Source organism: Micromys minutus (assembly GCF_963924665.1).
Source record: "Micromys minutus genome assembly, chromosome: 6".
In the NCBI taxonomy this organism is placed as follows: Eukaryota; Metazoa; Chordata; class Mammalia; order Rodentia; family Muridae; genus Micromys; species Micromys minutus.
The window spans coordinates 53,920,610-53,945,379 of NC_137975.1; the positions used below are offsets into that span (position 1 = coordinate 53,920,610).

General features: G+C 36.7%; 1 pseudogene across 1 annotated transcript; it reads left to right on the plus strand.

Moving 5' to 3' along the window:
* The first annotated feature begins 310 nt into the window (after window positions 1-310).
* Window positions 311-1,539, plus strand: LOC308421447 (alpha-enolase-like; annotated as a pseudogene). The gene has a single exon. The product of its transcript is annotated as an alpha-enolase-like (transcript).
* The last annotated feature ends 23,231 nt before the right edge of the window (window positions 1,540-24,770 follow it).

Here is a 24,770-nt window from a genome sequence, read left to right on the forward strand (position 1 = left end):
AAATTTAAATATAGAGAGTGTCCAATAAAAATGAAAAAAAGATAAAATAGTAATAATAAAAAGGAATCGCTAATGTTTTTTGTAGTTTGTTGGTGGGAACACTTAGGCATTCACCCCCTGTGTTCTTTTGCACATCCTAAAGTTCTTAGAGAGAGTAGTCTTGTAGTTTTAGAAAAAAGAATATCGTAAGATCAACTGACAATGTCCATGCCTCATGAAGAATTAGAAAAAAAGGATTGCAAGTCTCTCTTTGGTCTCTGTAGAGCCCTCTTTCCTTCCTTCAGAGCAATCCAACTGCCAGAAGTTCACCATGTCTATTCTCAGGATCCATGCCAGAGAGATCTTTGACTCCCGTGGAAATCCCGTTGTGGAGGTGGATCTCTACAGAGCAAAAGGTCACTAGTGAGCTGAGGTGCCCGGTGGTACGTCCACTGGCATCTCCAAAGCCCCAGAACTCTCAGACAATGATAAGACCCGTGTCATGTGGAAGGGTGTCTCAAAGGCTTTTAAGCACATCAATAACGCTATTGCACCTGCTCTGGTTAACGAAAATATGAATGTTGTGGGGAAAGATGGACAGTACTGAGAAAAATAAATCTAAATTTGGTGTAACTGCCATCCTGGGAATACCCTAGCCTTCTGCAAAGTTGGTGCCATGGAAAAGGCGGTGATCCTTTTCTTGTCACATTGCTGAACTGGCTGGCATCCCCAAAGTCATCCTGCCAGTCCCAGCTTTTAATGTGATCAACAGTGATTCTCATGCTGGCAACAAGCTGGCCATGCAAGGGTTCATGATCCTGCCTGTGGGCATCCAGTTTCCGGGAAGCTCTGTGCATTGGAGCAGCAATTTACCACAACCCAAAGAATGTCATCAAAGAGAAGTATGGGAAAGATACTACCAATGTGAGTGATGAATGTGGATTCAAATGTAACATCCTGGAGAACCAAAAACCACTGGAGCTGCTCAAGACTGCAATTGCCAAGGCCAGCTACATTAACCAGGTTGTCATTGGCATGGATGTGGCTGCCTCTGAGTTCTACAGGGCTGGCAAGTATGACATGGACTTTAAGTCCCCAGCTGGTATATCACAGTCCTTCATCAAGAACTACCCAGTGGTATTCATTGAAGATTCCTTTGACCAGGACAACTGGGATGCTGGGCAGAAGTTCACGGCTAGTGAGGGCATCCAGGTGGTAGGGGATGGCCTCACAGTGACCAACCTTAAGTGGATTCCCAAGTCCTGCAACTACCTCCTGCTCAAAGTAAACCAGATTGGCTCTGTGACCGGGTCCCAGCAGGCGTGTAAGCTGGCTCAGTCCAATGGCCGGGGTGTCATGGTGTCCCACCGATCTGAGGAGACTAGGGCACACTTTCATTGCTGATCTGGTGGTGGGGCTCTGCACGAGGCAGATCAAGACTGGTGCCCCTTGCTGGTCTGAGTGCTTGGCCAAGTACAATCAGATCGTAGTATCAAGGAAGAGCTGGGCAGCAAAGCCAAGTTTGCTGGCCGGTCCTTCAAGAACCTACTGACCAAGTAAGGTGTGGACTGGAGATTCCTTCAGCCACCAGCTCTGTCCCTGATGTCATCCAGGAGGCTCAAGGCTTGCCCCTCCCATGTCACTGCTCCTTTAGACGTCCACGCCTCACCACCTGAAGTCCTGTTGGAGACCCCATCCTTATAATCATGCGGTCAGTCTGAATCACTTTTTCTGCCACCTGACTTCCCAGCTAGTGTCTGGAGCCCTCAGAACTCCAGTGTAATCTCTAGGGTGCCCACCTTCAAGACTCTCCCAGTGGTTTACATGCAAAAATAAAAGCCACAGACTCCCCAACCCTCTCAAAAAGAAAAAAAGGATTGTTCTCTAGTACTATTATCTCTGAGCTTGGTTTGTTTTGCTTGGGTGCTGCTGCTCCTGAGGTCTACTTGGATAGAACCAGAAGCACATTAAATATGTACACACAAACAAGAGGAAAACATCACTCCCAAGCATTGCTACCTACTTTCCACATACTGATGCACAGAAAGTCCATACCCAAATCCTACTTTCTGATTCAGCTCTTACATGCTGTCCCTCCAAAGATGACTCCTGGCATTGGTGCTTCTGTTTATTTCCTTTTCTTGCCCATATTGCTGTCTTTTGCTGTCGCACCCAACTCGACTGGCAAGGAAGACACGACACTCCGGATTCTTCTCAACAGCTTTTATTCAGGAACACCTCAATGCTGATACGGGGACCCCGAGTACCGAGAGCACCCTCCTTTTATCCTTCTCGGACTGAGGTTATTTGACTTGTCTTCCGGGGATTGGCGGAGCGGGGATCACCTTATTAGCATAATGCCATGCAGGTATGTTTGGTGCCAGAAGTGGTTATGTACATGCGCAGTTAGGTTGTTTATTTCTAACCAAGCCGGATGTCAGCACCATTTTGGCAGGGCGGCCAAGCCGCTCTTTATATTTTGCCACTGCTAATCTTGTTTTGACCAACTCCTTCATCCTTTTCTCCTTTGTTCCTACATTATGGCTTCCTGCCTGTGCAGGGGCCTCACACTCTGTGATTCTATAAATCTCTGCCCAGGCTTGGACACCCAAAGCTCTACTTTCTACAAACCCTCACCTTGCTTTCTTCTCCACAGTAGATTTAGAGTGAAATTTAAAGAAATAAACATAGACAAAATTGAAGGTGGAAAAGCCGAGGAAAGGGGAGGGAAAGAGCTATTAATAAATTTAAGGGTCGGCTATGATATATTGGGTTTGAATTTTTGAGAGATGCTCATGGGAACTAGTAGAGAAAGGTATTGAATCTATTGGGGTCAGGGATGAAAATTTGCATTTTGCCATGCTTCCTATCTTATGGATCGAGGTATAAGATTTGACAGTGACAGAATTATTATAATGAAAGGGGGGGGAGAAAAACACCACTCTTTTCTTAGACTGGAAGATATTGACAATAAAATAGCTTACAGGTGGGAGAAATGAAGGAGGTCAGAGCTTACACTAAATTTTACCTTAATTTTAGGATGGGGTAGACGGCAACATTTTACATCTTTGTGCTGTATCCTTTCTTTCCCATACACCAAGTGCTTAGAAGATCTAGTTTCCAGTCCTGATCATACTATTCACTAGGTGAATGTTTTTATAATACTTCACTATCTTAAGGCCCTTTCAAATTTCAGTATAGCCTTTAAGCTTCATCTAAAAGAACTCTGATCAGTAAATATCCTCAAGGTGTCCAGTTTTCCCAAATGACTTAGGCTTATATCCTATTGAAATATTCCATTTGTTCCAGGGACTTCATTCGTTTTTATATATTCTCACTACTAAATAGTAAAAGAGATAGCATAGCAACTTTGACAAAGTACATGGACGTCGGACTACATAGAGCAGGCTATGATAGGACACACCAGTAGGTCACAATAGTAATAGAAACTGGGGGAGGTAACACCACCAACCACCAACACGCTTTAAATTTCAGCAGCTTTAGCAGCCACAAACTTGAGTGTTATTTAAGCCATTAAACTAAGAATCTCTTTACGAGAAAATCACTTGTATCCAATTAAAAAAATGGCTGAAAAGAACATCAAAGGAAGACAATAGAAAACAACAAAATTAATGTTATACATGCAGTTTTGGAAAGTGTGAGACCAGAAAAAGCAGTGGCTTGATTTCTGGAAGTTGACATCTACAGCTCAAATTTCTTTTACATTTCTTGTCTCTGGATATACATTATTCATTATCAATAGAGGCATAGCACTCAGTCATAGATAACCCATCATCACTAGAAAACATAAGACACAAAATTCCATATCCAGTGGTGGTACCTTGAAGATTAATCAGTCAATTTATTTTGGACAGAATGTCTGTAGGTACACCAGAAATAGTTAAAAAGAAACTTTTGGAGTGTTGTTTTTGTACACTGTGGGAAGATGTGTCTCTGACTTTTCTTGCCTGCCTAAGAAATCTTCTGACTGGTTAAAATAAAATGCCTATGGCATAGAGGAGAAGACAGGATAGTCAGGTGTGTCATCCAGCAGAGAGAACTCTGGGAAAAAGTCAGAGGCAGGATATTTACCACTGGGACACAGAAAAAGTTGGGCATATGAAACAGGAGAGAGGTAACCAAGCAGTTTGATAACTTAGATAAGTATGAGTGGGATTAACTCAATTATGAGCTCATTGAGAACAAGCCTAGATTAAGGCCTAGACATTAATTGATAAAAGTAAGCCTCTGTGTCCTGATTCGGGAATTGAGGCAGACATAGAAAAACTCATACAGTTACAAAACTGAGTAATTGGAAGATGTTCGTCTTTAACGAATTAGAGGAATCAGTAGACACCATTCAAACTCAGTTCCTCACCCCTTGGTCATTTCCCCTCACTTAATTTTGATTTCAAGTCCCACTGAGATAGCTACCTTTTCTATTTGAAGATATTTGGCACCAGTTCTCCTCTTCCTGCACTGGTCACAAACCCTTTTAGGCTTCATTTTATGTTCAAGACTATTTACCTTTGTTTCTGAACATTAGTAATATGCATTTCATTGTACTTTGTGTTCTAGGAGGTGCTACATGTCAAGCTTTTGCAGATGAAATGTGCTCAGAAATGATACATGGCTCCTCAGTACATCCCCTCTAAAGCCCTTTGGAATGATACTATTAATATCACACACTTCATTCATTCATTCTGATTTCAGGTTACGCTTGTGATGTCCATTACAATGTTATTGGGTCACAGTCTCTAAAAGGCCTTGTATCTAATACCTTGCTTATTTTTCAGAAAGCTAACCAAATGCTCTCTTCTCAATATTCTTCATCATTAACCTGATAAAATATTGAAATAAGTTTGGGAAACTAAAATTTTGTCTTCTGTGTGTGTATGTGTGTGTGTGTGTGTGTGTGTGTGTGTGTGTGTGTGTGTGTGTGTTTGTGTGTGTGTGTGCACGCATGCATGCATGCTCATGCACACGTGTGTAAATTACAAAATAATTTTTTGTTTGTTGTTTTCTCCTTCTACTGTATAGCTCCATGAGATTAAACTCACACCTTCAGTTTTGGTGGCAAGTGCTTTTAACCACTGAACCACCTTACAGACCTCACAATTTTATGAATGTATATTTTCTTTTTTGTAGTTTTTTTTCAAATTTATTGGATATTCTCTGTATTTACATTTCAAGTGTTATATCCCCCACTCCCTTCCTTCTTCTCCCTCAACTTGGATCCATGAAGGTGCTCCATCTCCCAATCACCCTCTCCACCTCAGTGCCTTGTATTTTGATGGTGTTGTTCTTCCCATGAGGGTGCAAACCCTTCAGCTCTTTTATTTCTTTCTCTGGCTCTTTCTTTGGTTTCCCTGTGTTCAGTCTGATGTGCAGCTTCAAGCATACTCATTTGTATCTATATGACTCTGGAAGAGCCTCTGAGGAGACATCCATGTCTGGAACACTTCTTAACATCAGGAATAGTGCTTGGTTTTGGTGGCTGTACATGAGGTGGTTGTGCAGATGTGGCAGTCTTAGTAGATCTTTTCTTCAATCCCTGCTCCCCTATTTGACCTTGTATTTCCTCCCCTGTTTCGTTTGCCCTTCTAAGAATGACTGAGGGATCCACATTCTGGTCTTCTTCTTCTTCTTCTTCTTCTTCTTCTTCTTCTTCTTCTTCTTCTTCTTCTTCTTCTTCTTCTTCTTCTTCTTCTTCTTCTTCTTCTTCTTCTTCTTCTTCTTCTTCTTCTTTAACTTCATAAGTCTGTGGATGGTTTCTTTGGTATTCTAAACTTCTTTTGGGGGAGGCAGTATCCACTTATATGTGAGTGTATACCATAAATGTTCCTTGATGATTGCGTTACCTCACTCAGGATGATAGGTTCATATTTCACCCATTTGCCTGGGAATTTCATGAACTAGTTTTTAATAGCTGAGTAGTGCTCCAGTATGTATATGTACCACAATTTCTGTATCCATTCCTCTGTTGAAGGTTATCTGGGTTCTTTCCAGCTTCTGCCTATTATAAATAAGGCTGGTATGAACATTGTTGAGCATGTGTTCTTCTTAGATATTGGTGCTACTTTTGCATATAAGCCCACAAGTGATATAGCTGGGTCCTCAGTAGCCCTATGTTCAGTTTTCTGAGGACCCGCCAGACTGATTTCCAGATCAGTTGTACCAGTTTACAACTGCACCAACAGTGGAGAAGTGTTCCTCCTTCTCCACACCCTCGCCTGCATCTGCTGTCATCTGAGATTTGGATCTTGGCCAATCTGACTGGTGTGAGGTGGAACCTCAGGGTTGTTTTGATTTGCATTTCTCTGATGACTAGGGATGTTGGGCATTTCTTTAGGTGCTTTTCAGCCATTCCATATTCCTCCATTGAGAAGTCTATATGTAGCTCTGTACACCATTCTTTAATAGGATGATTTGATTCTCTGGAGTCTCAATTCCTGAGTTCTTTGTATATATTGGATACTAGCCCTCTTCTCAGATTAGGGTTGGTAAAGATCCTTTCCAAATCTGTTAGTTGCCATTTTGTTTCCTTTACAGTCTTACAGAAGCTTTGCAATTTCATGACATCTCATTTGTAAATTCTTGATCTTAGAGCATATGCCACTTGTGTTCTGTTCAGGAAAATTTTCCCTGTTCCTATGTGTTTTAAGTTCTTCCCCAATTTCTGTTCTATTAGTTTCAGTGTACCTGGTTTTATGTGGAGCTCTTTCATCCACTTGGACTTCAGCCTTTTACAAGAAGAGGAGAATGGATCTATTTGCATTCTTCTGCATGCTATCTGCCAGTTGAACCAGCACCATTTATGGAAGAGGCTGTCTTTTTTCCATTGAATGTTTTTAGTTTCTCTGTCAATGATCAAGTGACCATAGGTGTGTGGGTTTATTTCTGGTTCTTCCTGTCTATTCTATTGGTCTACCTGCCTGTCTCTGTACCAATACCAGCAATTTTTATTACAACTGATCTGTATGTAATACAGCTTGAGTTCTGAGATGGTAATTCACCTAGAAGTTTTTTTTTTGTTGTTGTTGTTTTGTTTTGTTTTTGTTTTGTTTTGTTTTTTATTGTTGAGAATGATTTTTGCTACACTATGTTTTTCATTATTTCAAATGAATTTGCAATTATCTCTTTCTAACTCTATGAAGATTTGAGTTGGAATTTTGATGGGGATTGAACTGAATTTGTAGATTGCCTTAGGCAAGATGGCCATTTTTTTGTGGCTCTTATGAAGGGTGTCAGTTCTCTAATTTCTTTCTCAGCCTGTTTGTATTTGAGTAGAGTAAGCCTACTGATTTGCTTGAGTTAATTTTATTTCTAGCCACTTTGATGATAATGTTTATTAGCTGCCAAAGCTCCCCTGTGGAATTTTTGGGGTCACTTAAGTATACTATCATATCATCTGAAAATAGTGACATTTTGACCTCTTTTTTTTCTAATTTGTATCCTTTTAGCCTCTTTTTGCTTTTTATCGCTCTGGCTAGTACTTTAAGTACAATATTGAATAAGTAGGGGGAGAGTGGACAGTCTTGTCTAGTCCCTGATTTTAGTGGGGTTGCTTCAAGTTTCTACCATTTACTTTGATGGTACATACTGGTTTGCTGTATATTGCTTTTACTATGTTTAAGTATGTGCCTTGTATACCTGACCTTTCTAACAAGAAGGGGTGTTGAATTTTGTCAAATGTTTTCTCAGCAAGTAGAGAGATAATCATGTGATTTTTTTCTTTGAATTTGTTTATATAGCAGATGACATTGATGGATTTCTGTATATTGAACCATCCTTGTGTCCCTGGGGTGAAGCCTACTTGATCATAGTGAATGATCATTTTAATGTATTCTTGGGTTTAGTTTGCAAGAGTTTTTGTATTTTGGATCAATGTTCATGAGGGAAATTGGTCTAAAGTTCTCTTTCTTTGTAAGGTCTTTGGTTTAGAAATGATCTTTGTTTGATAATGCTTCATTTATATTCAAATTTAAGTTTTTTTAATTGAACAACTTTATTTTAAAAACAAAGATAAATGTATAGATTTTAAGCATTTTTGCATAAAAGTATATGAATACATTTTGTCAGTACTTGGTTTTTTTAAAGGTTTGATAGTGTGCATTAAGATCTTACTAGTTACAATGAGCATAAGGTACATGTAAAACAACTTGTAACCTGGAATTAGACAAAGTTTTCTTGGTGTGTAAAGATTACACATAATGGCTTTTCATTTTTTTCCTTGAACTTCATATAGTCTGTGAGTTGTTTCTGGGGTTTTGAGAGCTTTCTGGGGTTAGTATCCAAATATCAGTGACTGCATGTTATGTCTGTTCTTTTGTGACTGAGTTATCTCACTCAGGATGATATTCTCTAGATGCATCCATTTTCTTAAAAATTTTATGAAGTCATTGTTTCTGATAGCTGAGTAGTACTCCATTATGTAAATATACCACAGTTTTTGTATCCATTCATGTACTGAAGGATATCTGTGTTCTTTCCACCTTCTGGCTATTATAAATAGGGCTGCTATGAAAACTGTGGTGCATGTGTCTTTGTTGTATGTTGGAGAGTCTCTGGGGTATATACCCAGAAGTGGAATAACTGGGTCTTCAGGTAGTACTATGTCCAATTTTCTGAGGAATTGCCAGACTGATTTCCAGAGTGGTTGTACCAGTTTACAACCCCACCAACAGTGGAGAAGTGTTCCTCTTTCTCCACATCCTCACCAGCATCTGCTGTCATTTTTGATCTTGGTTTATCTGACTGGAGTGAGGTGGAATCTCAGGGTTGTTTTGATTTGCATTTCCTTGATTGCTAAGGATGTTGAGCACTTCCTTAGATGCTTCTCAGCCACTCGATATTCCTCAATTGAGAACTTTTTGTTTAGCTCTGTACCCCATTTTTTAATAGGGGAGTTTAATTCTCTGGTGTCTAGCTTCTTGAGTTCTTTGTATACCTTGGATATTAGGCCTCTATCTGATGTGGGGTTGGTAAAGATCTTTTCCCATTCTGTTGGTTGCCATTTTGTTTTCTTGACAGTGTTCTTAGCCTTACAGAAACTTTGCAATCTCATTAAGTCCTATGTGTCAATCTTTGACCTTAGAGCCATTAGTGTGCTGTTCAGGAAATTTTTTCCTGTGCCTATGAGTTCTAATGTTTTCCCTACTTTCTTTTCTAATACTTTCCGTGTACATGGTTTAATGTAAGGGTTGGACTGTGGTAAAAGAAATTAACTTGCCCTTCCACTTATGGTGAAGAGTGCTCCTGCAGCTCTTCTGAGTTTCCTGTGACCTATGGGCGAGTGGGCCACCGGTTCTGATGAAACTGGACTGCATCTGGCCTTGGGCTAGAAGTCATGAATGTATATTTTCATTGTTTTTCTTTTGCTGCATTATTACACAAAAATGTTTTATAATACAAATGCTTGCCGAATTAGTAACATATTTTTACCTAAAATTTAAAAAATACAGTAGTTTTGTGATATTGGCCACATTATGTAAATTTGTTACTTAGGTTACTGTAAAATTTGGTTTATGGCTATATAATCTATCATACTATTTTATTAAATTTCTCCTTAGAATACAAATTATGAAACAGAACTTAGTTGAATGTGGTATTTGAAGACAAAAAGAGAAATATAAGTACATCTCAGAAGAATACCACCATAAAATAATTAGGGAATGTAGAACCAGCCACAGAAACAAAACAAGTATCAATATAATATTAGGCTTGAGTGTTTACATTCCTTCCAAATATTTAATTTGAAATTCTGATTATCAGATTGATAATGTAAGAAATTGTTGATTTGGGATGTGAATAATTTACTGGGGTCTACTGATTATCTGCTTCCAGCCCCTGAAAAATAAAACAAAACAAAACGAAACTCTTGAAGCTCCTGAGTCTTTCCATCATGTGAATATATGAGAAATTAGCAGCGTACAACCTGAGAATGAGCTGCTACTAGACCTGATCTAGACTTCCATTCTCTAGAACTTTTTTATTGCTCAGACTCTTATCCTTTATATAAATTTTTTACAACTTTATTTTTTTAAAAAAGAGATACATATACATATTTTTAAAAGCATCTTGGTATAAAACTATATGAATTTATTTTTGTCAGTACTTGATATTTTTAAAGGTTTGATAGTATGCATTGGAATCTTACTAGTTACCATAAGCATAAAGTACATGTTGTAAAACAGATCATAATATGAAAATAGTCAAAGTTTTCTTGGTGTGTAAAGATTAAACATAATGATTTTTAAATACCAAAAATTTCTACAAGGCTATCTTCTTAGATCTTGAGTTATTAATGATTTAATGTCTAGGTGTACCCTAGTCTGAGTGGGTGCTATACACTTGATGTTATTTTTTTTTTCTACAAAGGACTAAGGCTTTTACTTTTTTGGCCTTTCTTTTAATATCTCTTCATTGACTAAGCTAAGAATAGTCTAAAAGGTGAAAATGTTAAAGAAGAGTTTCTAGGTTTTGATAAGTCTGTGATGTGCTTTGTTGTAGGCACATTTATGTGTGTGAGTATTTGTGTACAGTGGGTGCACATATATGTGACTCTGTGTTCCTATGGGAATTTGGAGTCATCATTGGATTAGATATTTTTCTCTATCTGGCACCATCAGACTAGCTCAGGTATTAGAACTTCCCCTGTAGGCTATTCTAACCACTTAGCTTGCTCCAGGAATTCCTTCATTTATGACTCCATAATATTAAGATTATTGGCAACTGTCATACCTGCCTGGGTTTTATGTGGGCCCTTGGGCTCTCAGCTACAGTCTAAATGCATCTATGGCCAGTGCTTTGCTCTGCTCAGTGAATCACCTCCACATACCGTAAATGATTTCTAAGCAAGTAAAGATCTTAGTTTTAGATAAAAAAAATGTTTTATATATATATATATATATATATATATATACATATACATATAAATATACATATACATATACATGTGTGTGTGTGTGTGTGTGTGTGTGTGTGTGTGTGTTTGTGCATGTGTGTAATTTTTGTCAACTTACTTTTAGGTAACTTCTCTGTGCTGTCCTTGGGTTCTTCTTCTAAATAGCAATAGCTGTCACTCAGGACCTGATCTTTCACAGGCAAAGCTTCAAAACAGATGCATGTACATTTCTGACCCAAGCTCATGTGAGCATTTCCTTATTTAGCATCTATTATTCAGTAAATTATCTTGGTAATTTCACTTGATTTTTCTCCTGGATAATTTTTCCCCTTGATTAATCCATTCTATTTCTCTGCGAACTTCATTTGAGGAAACATACTGCTTTCTAATTGACCCCTCAACTTGAAAAGAAAATACATTTAAATGTATTGACTATTCTGACTTTTCATAAAATCTCTCATGATTAACAAGATAGGTTAGTGACATTCAGGTTCTCATTCCACATTCTGATGGAAGCCAAATGTAAGATCAGAAAGCATCTGCTGTGAGGGTACAGGCATGATGCATGTTGTTGACCACATGGAAGCTCATGGAAGCAGCTCACCTTTTTCTTTATGTCAGCCATTTACAATGTGGTATGAAAATGCATACAACTGACTCATCCTTTTATATGTACATTTTTAATGACATGAATGGAAAACTGTATATGTGTGAATTCCAAGTATCAAAGGGGGAAGATATAAAGTAGGCAAGAATTATCTTGCAAATCGGGCCAATGGAAATCAGAAAAAGAGATTACTCTAGCCATGGAAGCAGGTAGGCTAACTGCATATCTTTACCTGTTTTCTTTCTTAGGTCCTCGACATTTAATCTCCCAGTCTCATTCCTGGAACTGAAGCTTAGGCCACCTTCTCCCCCTGCCCTATGTCCAGTAGATTACACAAATTTTTTTTCTACTTTTCTTCCTCCAATATATTGCTTTATTCTAGACCTCAATTCTAACAGGCACTCCCTTGTAACCTATAGGTTACCCTGACCAGGTAAGCAAGTAAGCTAACTAGATATTTGCCTATGCTCCTCCCTTTCAAATTGAACTTCCCAGTTTTATCCTTAACTCTTCAGAAGACCAGGGGTTGTATCCTGACTACTTGTCCTGTACCCATTTCTACTGGACCACAGATCTTCCCCTCCTAACCTCCCTTCCTTATCTCATTGCTTTAGCCCAGCCTTCAACTCCAGCAGGCATTCTCTGGAAATTCACAGGAGACTCCTGCCAGGGAAGTAGGTAGTGTAACTGAAGAGCATTGTTTCTAGCTCTGTTCCTCTAAGTCCTATCCCCTAGTCTCATCCCCAGCTCATTAACAGACCTCCTGCTATGGCCTCACCTTACTTCCTGTGTCCATTAGCCTGGAACAAAACAGAGTCTGGTAAAACATGTGCTTTCCTCACTCTTGTGAACCCCTCTAGCCTCCCTGTCCCTAATGTAATAAGGCAAGAAGGGGCAGAGTTGTCTCCATCTTGTATTCATTTCAGCCATTTTAAGTTTAACTAGAATTTGATCTCCTTGATGAAGCATCTCATGGAAAACAATCCAGTTCTATTCTAGGAAGCCAAGATGATACAGCTACTTTATCTTAGCTTCAGTTAAGATGCTCACTTTTGTGAAGCCCACTGTCAGCTGCTCAGCAAAATGCCAGGACAATAGCTTTTGCCTTCAGAAACCCATGCTTTGGACACTAAGACTATACTTAGGTCCTGAATTCCTGAGTGTAGTCCAAGAGAGCTGGAATAAGGACATTCAACCAATTATAAACTGTCTGTTTGGTTTTCTCTGATGGGTAACTCTAATACTCTCAGCTCCCAATATCTCAGACATTTTACCTGAAACCTTAATGGTAACATCTGTTAGGATCGCAAAAGTATTACCTACCATGTACCATACAGCTTCCCTACTCTCCTAAGTACCAGAATGCACAACAGAAACTAAGAAACAAAATATCTATTCAACAAAGACAAGACCAGAGATTGATTGGCACTTAGAAATATAGTCTTGCCAAACTCAGATATCTAGATAGCAGCATAAAAATAAAACAATCGATAACAACACACTGTCTCTACCAAAACCTAGCAACCCTGCCACAGCAGCCACTGAGTGCTGCAGCATAGCTGAAACAGAAGTCGAAGATATTAAAATAGCCTTTATTAATGTGCTTAAAGATGAATGAATACCTTAAGGAAATCTATGAAACATAAGGAAACAGTGTAATAAAGAGGTTAAGACCAGAAAGTGAAAAGAGAATTGTGGGGTCTCTGCAAACACAATGACCAGTAGTATGATTATCAGTGGGAGGTATGGGCAGTTTAGTTCAACACGACTCATAACTGCTATTGGTTCATACTATGAGAACATGACTTTAAGTGGTTTATTTTTGGCATGTTTAAGTTCAGAATGATTTGGCAAAACATTTCCTGGTAATAATTAAGTCAATACTGTGTGTACAGTAAAGTTTAAAACATGAGTTGCTTAAAACATCCTGCAAGGTACCTGTGACATCTTCCATGGATATAGATTCGATAAATTAATTGTGAAATACAAGCTCATGATAAGAATCAGGGGCATCATCCAGTGTGGTCTTAACTACACCGATGGCAAAAAATGTCACTAGGCTATTAATCACATCTGTTCCCACCCTTATATGCCGAAACAAGGTCCTTTTGAAGAGACGATCCTGTGTGTTTAACGTTCCTGGTTTGCCTTGTGCATATCCATGAGTGCAAACACAAAAACATCCATGTCTCCTACATAGAATTAATAAAGAAGACCAAATCTCAGGTAAATCCAGAAGTAAATATCACACACACATACACACACACACACACACACACACACACACACACACACACACACACACACTGTCACAAAACCTGAAGTAAATTTGGAATAAACTCTAAGAACAATAGATAGAGAAGAAGGAGAATAAACTCTGATTAAAGGCACAGAAAATATTTTCAACACATTTGTAGAAGAAAACTGTCCTAGCCTAAAGAAGGAGATGTCAATGAAGGTACAAAAAGGATACAGCACACCAACTAGATGACCAGAAAAGAATGTCCTGTTGGCACATAATAATTAAAACACTAAATATACATATCAAAAATATTACAATATGCAAAGAAAAAAGTACAAGTGACATGTAAAGTCAGCATTATAACTGAGTTTTAGATGGAGACCAAAAGTCAGAAGGGTCTGAACAGATGCTTCACAGACTCTACAGAAACACAGATGCCCTACTAGGCTACCATGTTCAGCAACATTTTAAATCATAATATATGGAAAATTTAGGCATTCCATGATAAAAACCAAATTAAAGCAGTATTTATCTTTAAATGTAGAATTGCAGAAGGCATTTGAAGGAAAACTCAAACCTAAAGATGTGACCCACACTCAACTTATATAGTGAATAAATAATTACAGACTTGGTCATAAGTGGACATACATACATACCACCACTACCACCACCACAACAACAACCAATTAATAGAAATCAACAATGTAAGCCATTGATAATTTTTGTATGGTTTTAATTCCTCATAGAACGACACAGTCTAATAGAATGAATGTAAAAACACAATTCATCCTGAAGATGCATGCGAGTAGCTGCCTTAAAAATCAAAGATAGGCATCAGCTCAGAGAAAAAAGATGGATAAAGATATTCTAAGCAAATGGGCCTAAGAAAAAAACTGGCAGAGCCATTTTAATACCTAACAAAATAGATTTCAAGCCAAAATAAATAGGGAACACTAGAGGTTCATCATAGAAAACATACATCAACAGAACATTATAACTATTAACATTTATGCAACAAAACCGAGGGCATCCAGGTTCATAAAAAACAAATGGACAAACAAAATTACTATGGTTTAAATCACATATTAATTCCGAACTCTTGCAAGTAGACTGGTCGTTAAGAAAAAACTAAACAGAGTGATGCTGGAGCTAACTAACTTCATAATCCAAATGGACCTAACAAATATTTGTGGACTATTTCACCCAACACAAAAGAATACACCCTTTTTTCTCAGAAAAATAAAACTTTCCCCAAAATTGACCAAGTAATCAGACACAAATCAACACATACAACAAAAATAAAATAGCATTCCACATTCTATTTATCACCAGTTATTAAAACTATACATCACCAAAACCTTACAAATTCATAGAAACTGAACAGTTCTGCCTAGAGAAAGATGGTTCAAATATAAATTAAGAAAGACGTGAAACACTGTCTATAATTGAATGAAAACGAATATACTACATATCCAAATTTATGAGACATGGTGAAGGTAGTTCTAAAAGGCAAATTCAAATAACATTAACTATCTACATTTTTAAAAAAGTGTTAGATTTTTTATATTTGTAACTTAAAAGCACACCTAAAATTATTAGTATAAAATGAAAAAAACACAATAAAAGTAGATAACAAGGAATAATCAAAGGACTGAAATAAAAAAAGAAAACAAAACAAAAACAAAACCAATACAAATAATTCATGAAAAGATTTGCCTTTTTGACAAAATCAGCAATATTGAAAAACCTTTATCCAAATTAACTAAAAGGCAGAGATGATCCAAACTGACACATTCAGAAGTGAAAAGGGGGACATAGCAACAGACACTGAAGAAATACAGGGAATCATGAGCTCATACTTTAAAATGTTGTAGACCAACTTAGAAAATGTAAAGAAATGGATAATATTCAATGTATATACCACTTAGCAAAAATCAAAACCAGATAAGTAACTTAAAAGACATATATCCCCAGTGAAATAAAAACAATAATTTAAAGACTTCTTTAAACTATTATTTTATGGGTTCACAGAAGCACAGGGTCAAATAGTTTTAGCACAGAATTCTAACATTTTAAAAAACTTAATGTGAATAGTCTTCAAGTTTTTTTTTTCACAAAATAGAAACAGATGGAACATTGACCAATTTCCTTTATAAGGCTTCAGTTACCCTGATACCCAAACCTCAAAAAAGACCCAACAAAGAAAAAAAGTTATGAATCAAATTTTTTATGAACATAGATGGGAAAAAACTCAATAAAATAATTGCACCTAATCCAGGAACACATCCAAAAAAGTCATTCACCTCCATTAAGTAGGCTTCACTGCAGTAATGCATTGATTGTTCAACATTCAAAAATATGCCAATGTATTCCACCATATAAACAGTGGTGGTTAAAATCCACATGATCATTTCATTAGATTCAGAAAAGGCCTTTAACAAAATGCAACACATCTTCATGATAAAAGTCCTATAGAGACTATAGCTTAAAGGGGCACATGTCAACACAATAAGGGTAGTTTACAGCAAGTTCATAGCCAATATCAAATCAAATTGGGGAAGACAGGACAGCTACTAAACCATAGTGACTTAGACTTACAATAGGTAATATTTTATTATTATACTGCAACCCTAAATATCTCATAAGACCAAATCATACCCCTACAAATGCTCTTCTACCTCTGCTGCCTCAAGAAGGACCAATCAAGAAAGAAGACCTGCTGGGGCTGGCCCCCCCAGCACACAATAGCCATAAATTGGAACTGACAGTGATATTCTGCAACAGAAAGTGAATAAAGAAAATGTGGTATATTTAAGCAATGAATTATTTCTGTCAGAAAACCAATGTCTAGGCAAGTGAATAGAAATAGAAAAAAAAATAGTGTTGTGAGGGAAGTATCCAAGATCTAGAAAGACAAATATATTATACATTTACTTATATAATACAAATCTATTATATGTAGATAATAGCTGATTAGTCAATGATAACTACGCTATAACCTATAGATCTGAAGAGGTTAGGTATATGTATAGAACCTGAAAATCAGATATCATTAAGAAATTGAAATAGAATGAGTAGTTATTGATAGATGGAGGAGGCTGGAATGGGAAGATCAAGTGGAGGGGAGAGGCAGGTGAGAAAGGGAATATAGGGATAGTCAGCTAAAACATAGGGCCATGTTAATATAGACTTTAATACAGTGTGCATTAGGATATGTACAGGGTGGTATAGAAATCTAATACAGTAGAAGCTTCCTAAAATATGCACATATATGAAGGCAATCTAAATGAAATACCAAATAATAAAGGAGATAGAATTCCAAATGGCCTTTTATCACCAAATGAAGCTTTCAATATCTGCATTTAGCTTACATCTAATTGTTATTGACTAAAGAGGTACAATGTGAACACTCAAACAGCTCAGGCTATTGCTAAAAACATAGGTGGTTCTCTCCAATCTGAAGGCAAAGCCCTACTGTTGAAAACAATAACCACCCAACCCACTGAATTTAGTGAAGTCAAGCTACCTGCATAGAGACTTCACCCCTTCATTCTAGTGTCTTTGGTACAGGAAGGTACTCTACCTGCTACCAAAAGAGAAATATAAACAGCACTCCAGCCACACACCTTTGATCTACAATGGTGTCAGGCCTGTAAGATATGTTAGGGCAGTTGATGGTACTAAGGTATCCAACCAATACTTAAATTGACTCTAGGTCTACTCCACAAGAATAAACTCATACCAGACACTGCTTGGATGACCAAGTATTAGAGATTAGATAGATGAGACACCTAGGATAAAACCAAATACTGATGTTCTAAAACAAACAAAAACAAATTCAATAAAATGACTCCTAATGACATTTTGCTATACTCATAGATGGATGTCTTGCTCAGCCATTAGCAGAGAAGTTTCCTCCTGTAGCAGATGTGACCAAATGTGACCCACAGACAGATATTTTTCAGAGAAAGAGAGAGAGAGAGATCCTCGAACGTTCAGCCCTAAAAGGGATGTATCAGTCAAATCCTTACTCTCAGGCTAAAGGAACCCAGGGGATGAGCAGACAGGAAACAGTGTGAGAGGGTATGAATCTCACAAAGGAAACAGGTTTTCTAAATCATTATGACCAAAACTCCTGTGAACTCACAGAATCTGAAGAACAATGGCAAAGGCCTGCATTGGTGTGTACCAGTTGTTCTGCATATATGTTGTGGCTTTGATGGTTTTACAGGAATCTTGACTATAAGGACAAATAGGTCTCTGATTCTTTTGCTTTCTCATTCTTTTGCTTTTTTTCTCTTTGCTTGTTTTGTCCAATTTTGATGTGATAGTTTTGTTTTATAAGATTATATGTTATATTATATTATATCATATTATATTACATTCCTTAGAAGCTAATTTGTTTTTAATGATAAGCGAAATGGAAGTGCAATTGGAAAAAGGAGAGCTGGACAGAAACTGAGTGCAGTTGAGGGAAAGAAAGCCATAATCAGGATAAAAATCTATTTTAAATAAAAATTTTAAAATTAAATCAGACAGCTAGCCTATTTATTCTCCTTCCCATTTCCTATGCATCATGCCTTGAGAATGCTAACTTCTCAGGCTACAACACAGTGATAATAATTTAGAAGAGGTTATAGAATTAAATTAGACCCAAAAAGATAAAAAACATTATTTCTGTATATACTAAATTTTACAAAGACATGTGAAATCATGAATATACATGTCATGATAGTAGAAGCAAAACTGTGTGGGACAATAAATGGGGACCCCAAGAAAATTGTGTGGGGAGGGATTGAGAGTGGAAACATAGGGGAAAGCTTGGTCAAATTATATTATAAATCTGTATAAAATATCTTTATGTAATCTAGAACTATGTGTAATAAATATACACCAACACTGACTAAACAAATAATATTTTTTTCTCTTTAAACTTTATTTTTAAAAAGAGATTCATATACAGATTTCTAAAGGCATTTTGGCATAACGCTATATGAATATATTTTTGTCAGTACTTAATTCTTTTAGAAGTTTGATAGTATACATTGAAATCTACTAGTTCCCATAAGCATAAAGTACATGTAGAACAGAATGTAACATGGAAACACTCAGAGTTTTCATGGTGTGTTCAGATTAAACATAATGATCTTTGAATACCAAAAATTGCCACAAGGCTATATTCTTTGCTCTTGGATTATTAATGATTTAAGGTCCAGGAGTACCACACTCTGAGAGGGTGCAATACACTTATTTATTTCCTCAGAAGGACTGAGGCTTTCACTTTTTGGCCTTTGTTTTTCTTGAGCTTCATATGACTTGTGAATTGTTTCTGGGGTACTCAGAGCTTTCTGGGGCTCCAATTATCAGTGACTGCATATTGTGTCTATTCTTATGTGACTGGGTTACCTCACTCAGGATGATACTTTCTAGATGCATCTATTTTCCTATATGACTAATTTCGTAAAGTCATTGTTTCTAATAGCTGAGTAATACTCCATTGTGTAAATATACCACAAATTTTGTATCCATTCATATACTGAAGGACACCTGGGTTCTTTCCAGCTTCTGGCTATTATAACAAATAATATTCTTTCATAAATTATAGGCAAGGAAAACTGGATCAATAAAAATTCTCTGTATATTCCCATGGAACTGAAAAATGATTATATATGACTCTCTACTTGCAATAATCCTAATCTGGAAATGACTAAAGTTTCCTTCAACAGTAAAGCACACCTTGAAATATCATTCAATGAATTATAAAAGCCTATAAAATTCTAAGAGTAAACAGAAATATTTGTAGAGAAAATCATGCAAGAGGGGTTGGAAAGGTGGCTCTGTTGGTAAAGAGCTTGCCATGCAAGCATAAAGATCTTAGTTCTGTGCCTAGTACTACCGACTGTGTAGGACCATTGTGCACCTGCAATAACCGAGCTGCAGGAGGTGGTACAAACAGGTGGATCCCAAGGTTGGCTAGTCAGTGTAACCAAATGGAGACTGAATGGAGGTATGCATATCCTCATATACCAGAACACCTTTTGATTTCAAAGGTCAGAGAGAGGTCCTGTCTCAAACAACAGATGTAGACCGACTGAGAAAGACATTGGATATCAAGTTTTAGCCTCTATAGCCAGGTATACACACACAGGCACATGCACACACATGTATACATACAGGCACATGCACACACACAAACACACACGTATATGCACACAAACATACAGGCACACACACACCACCACCACATGTACATATAAACAAAAGAGAAGTAGAAATTCCACTGAAAATAAAGAGCACTATTGGTTGAAAATGACAGACACAAAATTACTCGTTCTATAGGATTGCATGTATGTATTATTAAGCAATATTCCTAGTAAGCCTTGCTTGTTAAAACATTGACAGGCCAGCAGTCAAACTATAGAGCAGGATGGCGAAGAGGTGATAGTTATGTTCTGTCTTGATCTGCAGATGACTATAGGATTATATTCCTGGTTTGAAAGTTAATTAAGATGTATACTTAGGATCTGTGAATCTTTCTTTATTTATTAAATGAAAAAATTAAGCAGAAGAACGGTCAGAGTGGAGGGGTGATGGTCATAGTCAATAGGAAGGCTGCGACTAGGACATGTAAGTCTAACTTGAGTAGAAAGGATTCTGACTTTTAACCCAAATGCTCACAGTTCTGCTAGCTTCCATTCTTGTCTCTTCATCCTCTCCTCTTCAGTGAAGGAGGACAATGAGGCTGTCTTTTATTAGGTGGTATATAGAAACTCACAAGCTGCACAGAGAGATCAAATTTATTTTGTGTTTAGTTGTATATCTGTTTTGCTTTTTAACTTTTTAACAGACTACTGTTTCTATAGACGTTTGAGGTTCCTATAAAACCCAGATTAACCAAACAGAAAACACAGAGGTTCCATTCACTCTGTGTAGACTTTGGATCTGAGTGCTTCACAAAGATGGCAAACAGGATGTTTCTTCCATTATTATCTTGGCATCAGACCCAGTTCCTGGAGGCACATATAAAGAAAGTGTGGGGACTTCCCTGAGGTTGACCCCTAAGAATTTTTAATAGGCCAAACTACTCCATGTTCAGCCTTTATCAGTCATTTTTCCGAATGGTTCCCATGAGGGACACCACAGCTTCTGCCTCCAGAGAGCTGGGAACTACTCATTAGCTTTTCTAGAATGGATCTGAAAATGTTCCTGGCTTATAGTCTGGTCAGCTGTTTGTGGTTTGTTAGGCATGAGAAGGGGCTGACATATACCAAACACTTACATGCCAAGTTGGAAACTGGAAGCATTTAGTTTTTAAATTATGTAACTGTAGACACAATACATGTATGTGGAAGCATATTAATTCTTATCATAGGTGTATGATTAAAGAAAAAAATTTAAAAACCAGCACAAACATGCTACAATTTAGGAATCGCCAAATTTTAATAGTGCTTAAGTTTGGAAACATAAAACCAAATGGACCCTGTAGTAAAGCTATCATGCCAAATGTTCCTTTAAATATCATTCTAAATATTTACCCATGTCTAAAACAGATCCAACTCTTCAATATGGCTAGCAATAGCCTTTCTTCTTTTGAAATGCTTAGTGTAATCAGCTTCTAATTTCCTCAGCATCTTAGATTATTCCTCACTGGAGACATTATACCTTATGTAAAATCAATTTCCTCAGCCAATAATAACAGTCAGATGCTTTCTGCTAAAGACCCATTCCATCATTTTTTTTGTTTTGTTTTTTGTTTATTGTTTGTTTGTCTGTTTGTCTGTTTTTATTAAGCAGCAATACCACCTTTTCCCACTTCCATCAAGTCTCTATAACCTTAGGAAGTGCTAAGTGTTACTCCTTCTTCCTGATTACATTCAAGCTATAAAACCTCTCATCCATATGAATGGCCCCAGAAAATGTCTTCATTGTGATTATTTCCAGCGACTCTGACTCTGCCTGGTATGCTGTTTGTACTGTTAATAAATACCTCAAAGAGCTTTTTGCCATTCTACCCAAAGATTTTTGTGTTGTGCTGTGTGAGACTCCTCTCTTCTTAGATGTTTACACTGCTGGTGACTTTGGACAGATCATTTAAACAGCCATCTCATTTGACAGGAACAAGCACCGTGAACCAGTGTAGGTGTCGACCCATGTAACCTCGTCCTAGAAAGTTGGGAACTATTCAAAGTGTTTGAATGCTGATGAGCTTTAAAAAGAAAGATTTTCCTGCATTTATTTTCTTTATCACAAGAAATGTCCATACGGACTCTGTCAATGAGCCTTTGAGCTAGAAGTCTCTTTAAAAAGCATTAGTAGAAAAGTGACCTATAACAATATTTAATCACTCTATGGAATGTTCTGGGAACTTGCTGGTAAATGAAATTCTATTGCTATGGTTGAGCAGTACGAGGAGCTTAGAATTCCAATTTTAGGAAATGTGTAGGTGTCAAAACAGATGTGTAACATTCATTCTTCTGTCAATAAAGATCAGAATATGACAAAATTTTCACAAGGTCTATATTTAACTGCCTAAGCTTTATTTGCTTCACTGTAAATCCTTCTCACATAGAAAAAGAACCAATTATCACAATATTCAAAAGTGGAAGAACAAACAAATTGTTTTTGTTCATTAGGCAAAACTGGACCAGAATATTATTATTCCTTACTATCACATTAGTTCATAGATTAAAAATAGAAACAAGGACGTATAATTATAGTACAGTAAAAATAAGAAGGTAGGTTTTTTTTCTTTTTTAATTTGTCAGGTGTGGTATAGATGGTAAGACCCTCAAAGAGGATCATGTTTAATTCATTTTTGAAACCCCTTTCTCATAATTCTATAGCAGATAAAAGATGATCACCATGTGCTCGTTACCACCTTTTATGTCATTCTGATGCCTTGGAGGAGCCACATCGCAACAGTGAATTATGTTCCATCGCCATGAGACAGCTAGATGAAAGGATTATGTCAAAATTTAAGCTTCTGATGATGGGTTTTAAGCCCTCCAACCTTGTTTCCATCAGCACTTTCTTTTGCTAAAGAGAACCAATGAATGTCATTGAAGATTCTGACTCCAGAATGAGTCAGGACTTCAAACCAAGTTCTTCCCATGTGTGGGCTTACGGCGCATTGCTGACTACTGCTGTGCACTTATGTCCTAACGTGTTAAATGACAATTACAAAAGGTTACATATAGGATGGTAGTATTATTACTGAGCATTTTGACTGAGACATGAGAAGAAACATGGTAGTATATGCCTGTTTGCCAGGACTGTGGAGGCAGATGCTTAAAAAGGACAAGGAGAAGTCAGTCTAGGCATTACAGAAAGACACCCACTGCCCTTAAAAATCCCACACTGAGGGTTTGGTTCAGTGAGAGAGGTCACACCCATGATGTGCTAGGTCCGAAAATTTTTAGCACTAGAAAAGAATAGGATTATTATCCATTTCTAGTATGTGACAGTTATCACAAAGAAGGCAGCCAAGAACCAAGTGTGAACCTTTCATTAGCAAATAACTGAATAACATTAGAATGAAACATGATAAATTTTAGGTAGATGAAGTGATGGTAAAATATGAAGTCAAAGAGTAGGTATACCTGATTAGAAACAAAGATCAAGGAGCAATATTTACTGAAACAGTGTTGAAGAAAGGTAATTGGATCAAGTTTTTAATTTTCAATGTCTATCACGATGATCACATTTTGGAAATTATAACTTTTGATATAGTAAATTACCTTAATTAAAATTTATTATTGAGTCACCTTGAGTTTTCAGAATAATCCCAAGTCAAAATAAATTATTTTATCAACACATATTAATAAGTTAGGTAAAGTTAAAAAAATATATATAAACATGTTTCCATGATTTGGGCATTGGGAAGTTCCCCCTTCACTTTCCGTTTTCTTAAAGATTTATAACAAATGAGCCATAATTTCTTTCTTTAGCAGTTACTAGACTCACCAGTGTATCAGTCCAGTCCCAAGTCTTTCTTAGAGAGATTCTGAAATTTAAGTTATATTTCGATAGAAATTAAAGTGTTTTCCCATTATTAATAGTAATGTGTGTAAATTTTGGCAGTTTGGGTTTTTAAGGATATTTTTCATTTCACCAAAGTTGGAAAATTTACTGTTGTAAACAGTCATTATATTCCTAATAAATGCCTAAATATCATATACATAATTCATATATATTTGCATTATATATGAATTATAAATATATAATATATATTTATTTATACTATATATAAATTATATATAATTCTCCTTATTCCTGGAATTAGTCATTTATGCCTTTTAATAGCTGAGCTTCATTACACATCAGCTTTATTTTGTCACAGAACATTCAACTTCTCTACATGTCTTATTTTCTTATAATTTTCTTTACTTTTCTTATATGAGATTAAATTTGTATTTCTCTGTTACAGACTTCAGTTTGCTATGGACCCAGAACATGTAGTACTAAATGACATTAGATTGACTCTTTATAAGCTTTTTTTTAAATTATGTATTCCATTTTGTAAAGGTTCAATGACCTGTGAGAATTGTATAATGTATATTCTAAACATTTTCTTCTCTTCCTTGGTTGTGTCCATTGTTCTGGTATTCAATAAGTTTCCGGAATTTACTGCCTGCTTAGTTTATCAATCACTGAGAAAGAGACTTTTATGTGCACTTGTACTCCTGTGTGTGTGTGTGTGTGTGTGTGTGTGTGTTTTTCTCTCTCTGTCTCTGTCTTGGTCTGTCTCTGTTATATTGGCCATAGTATATTCATGTATGTATATATTCATGTGAGTATATTAATGCATATGTGTGAAATGTCACGTGTGTTTTCTATGTGTGCTCTCTTTTGTGATAATGCATGGGCACCTTTTCATGTGTGTGCTCCTGAATGTGGAAGTCAGGATCTCACACTGAATCTTTTCTCATTCATTTGACATAGCACTGTTTTCTTTCCTACATTACATAAATTTGACATTTTATTTTCAATTTTTATCTAGTGAAAAATATTTTAGAATTTCTTTTAATATTTGTTCA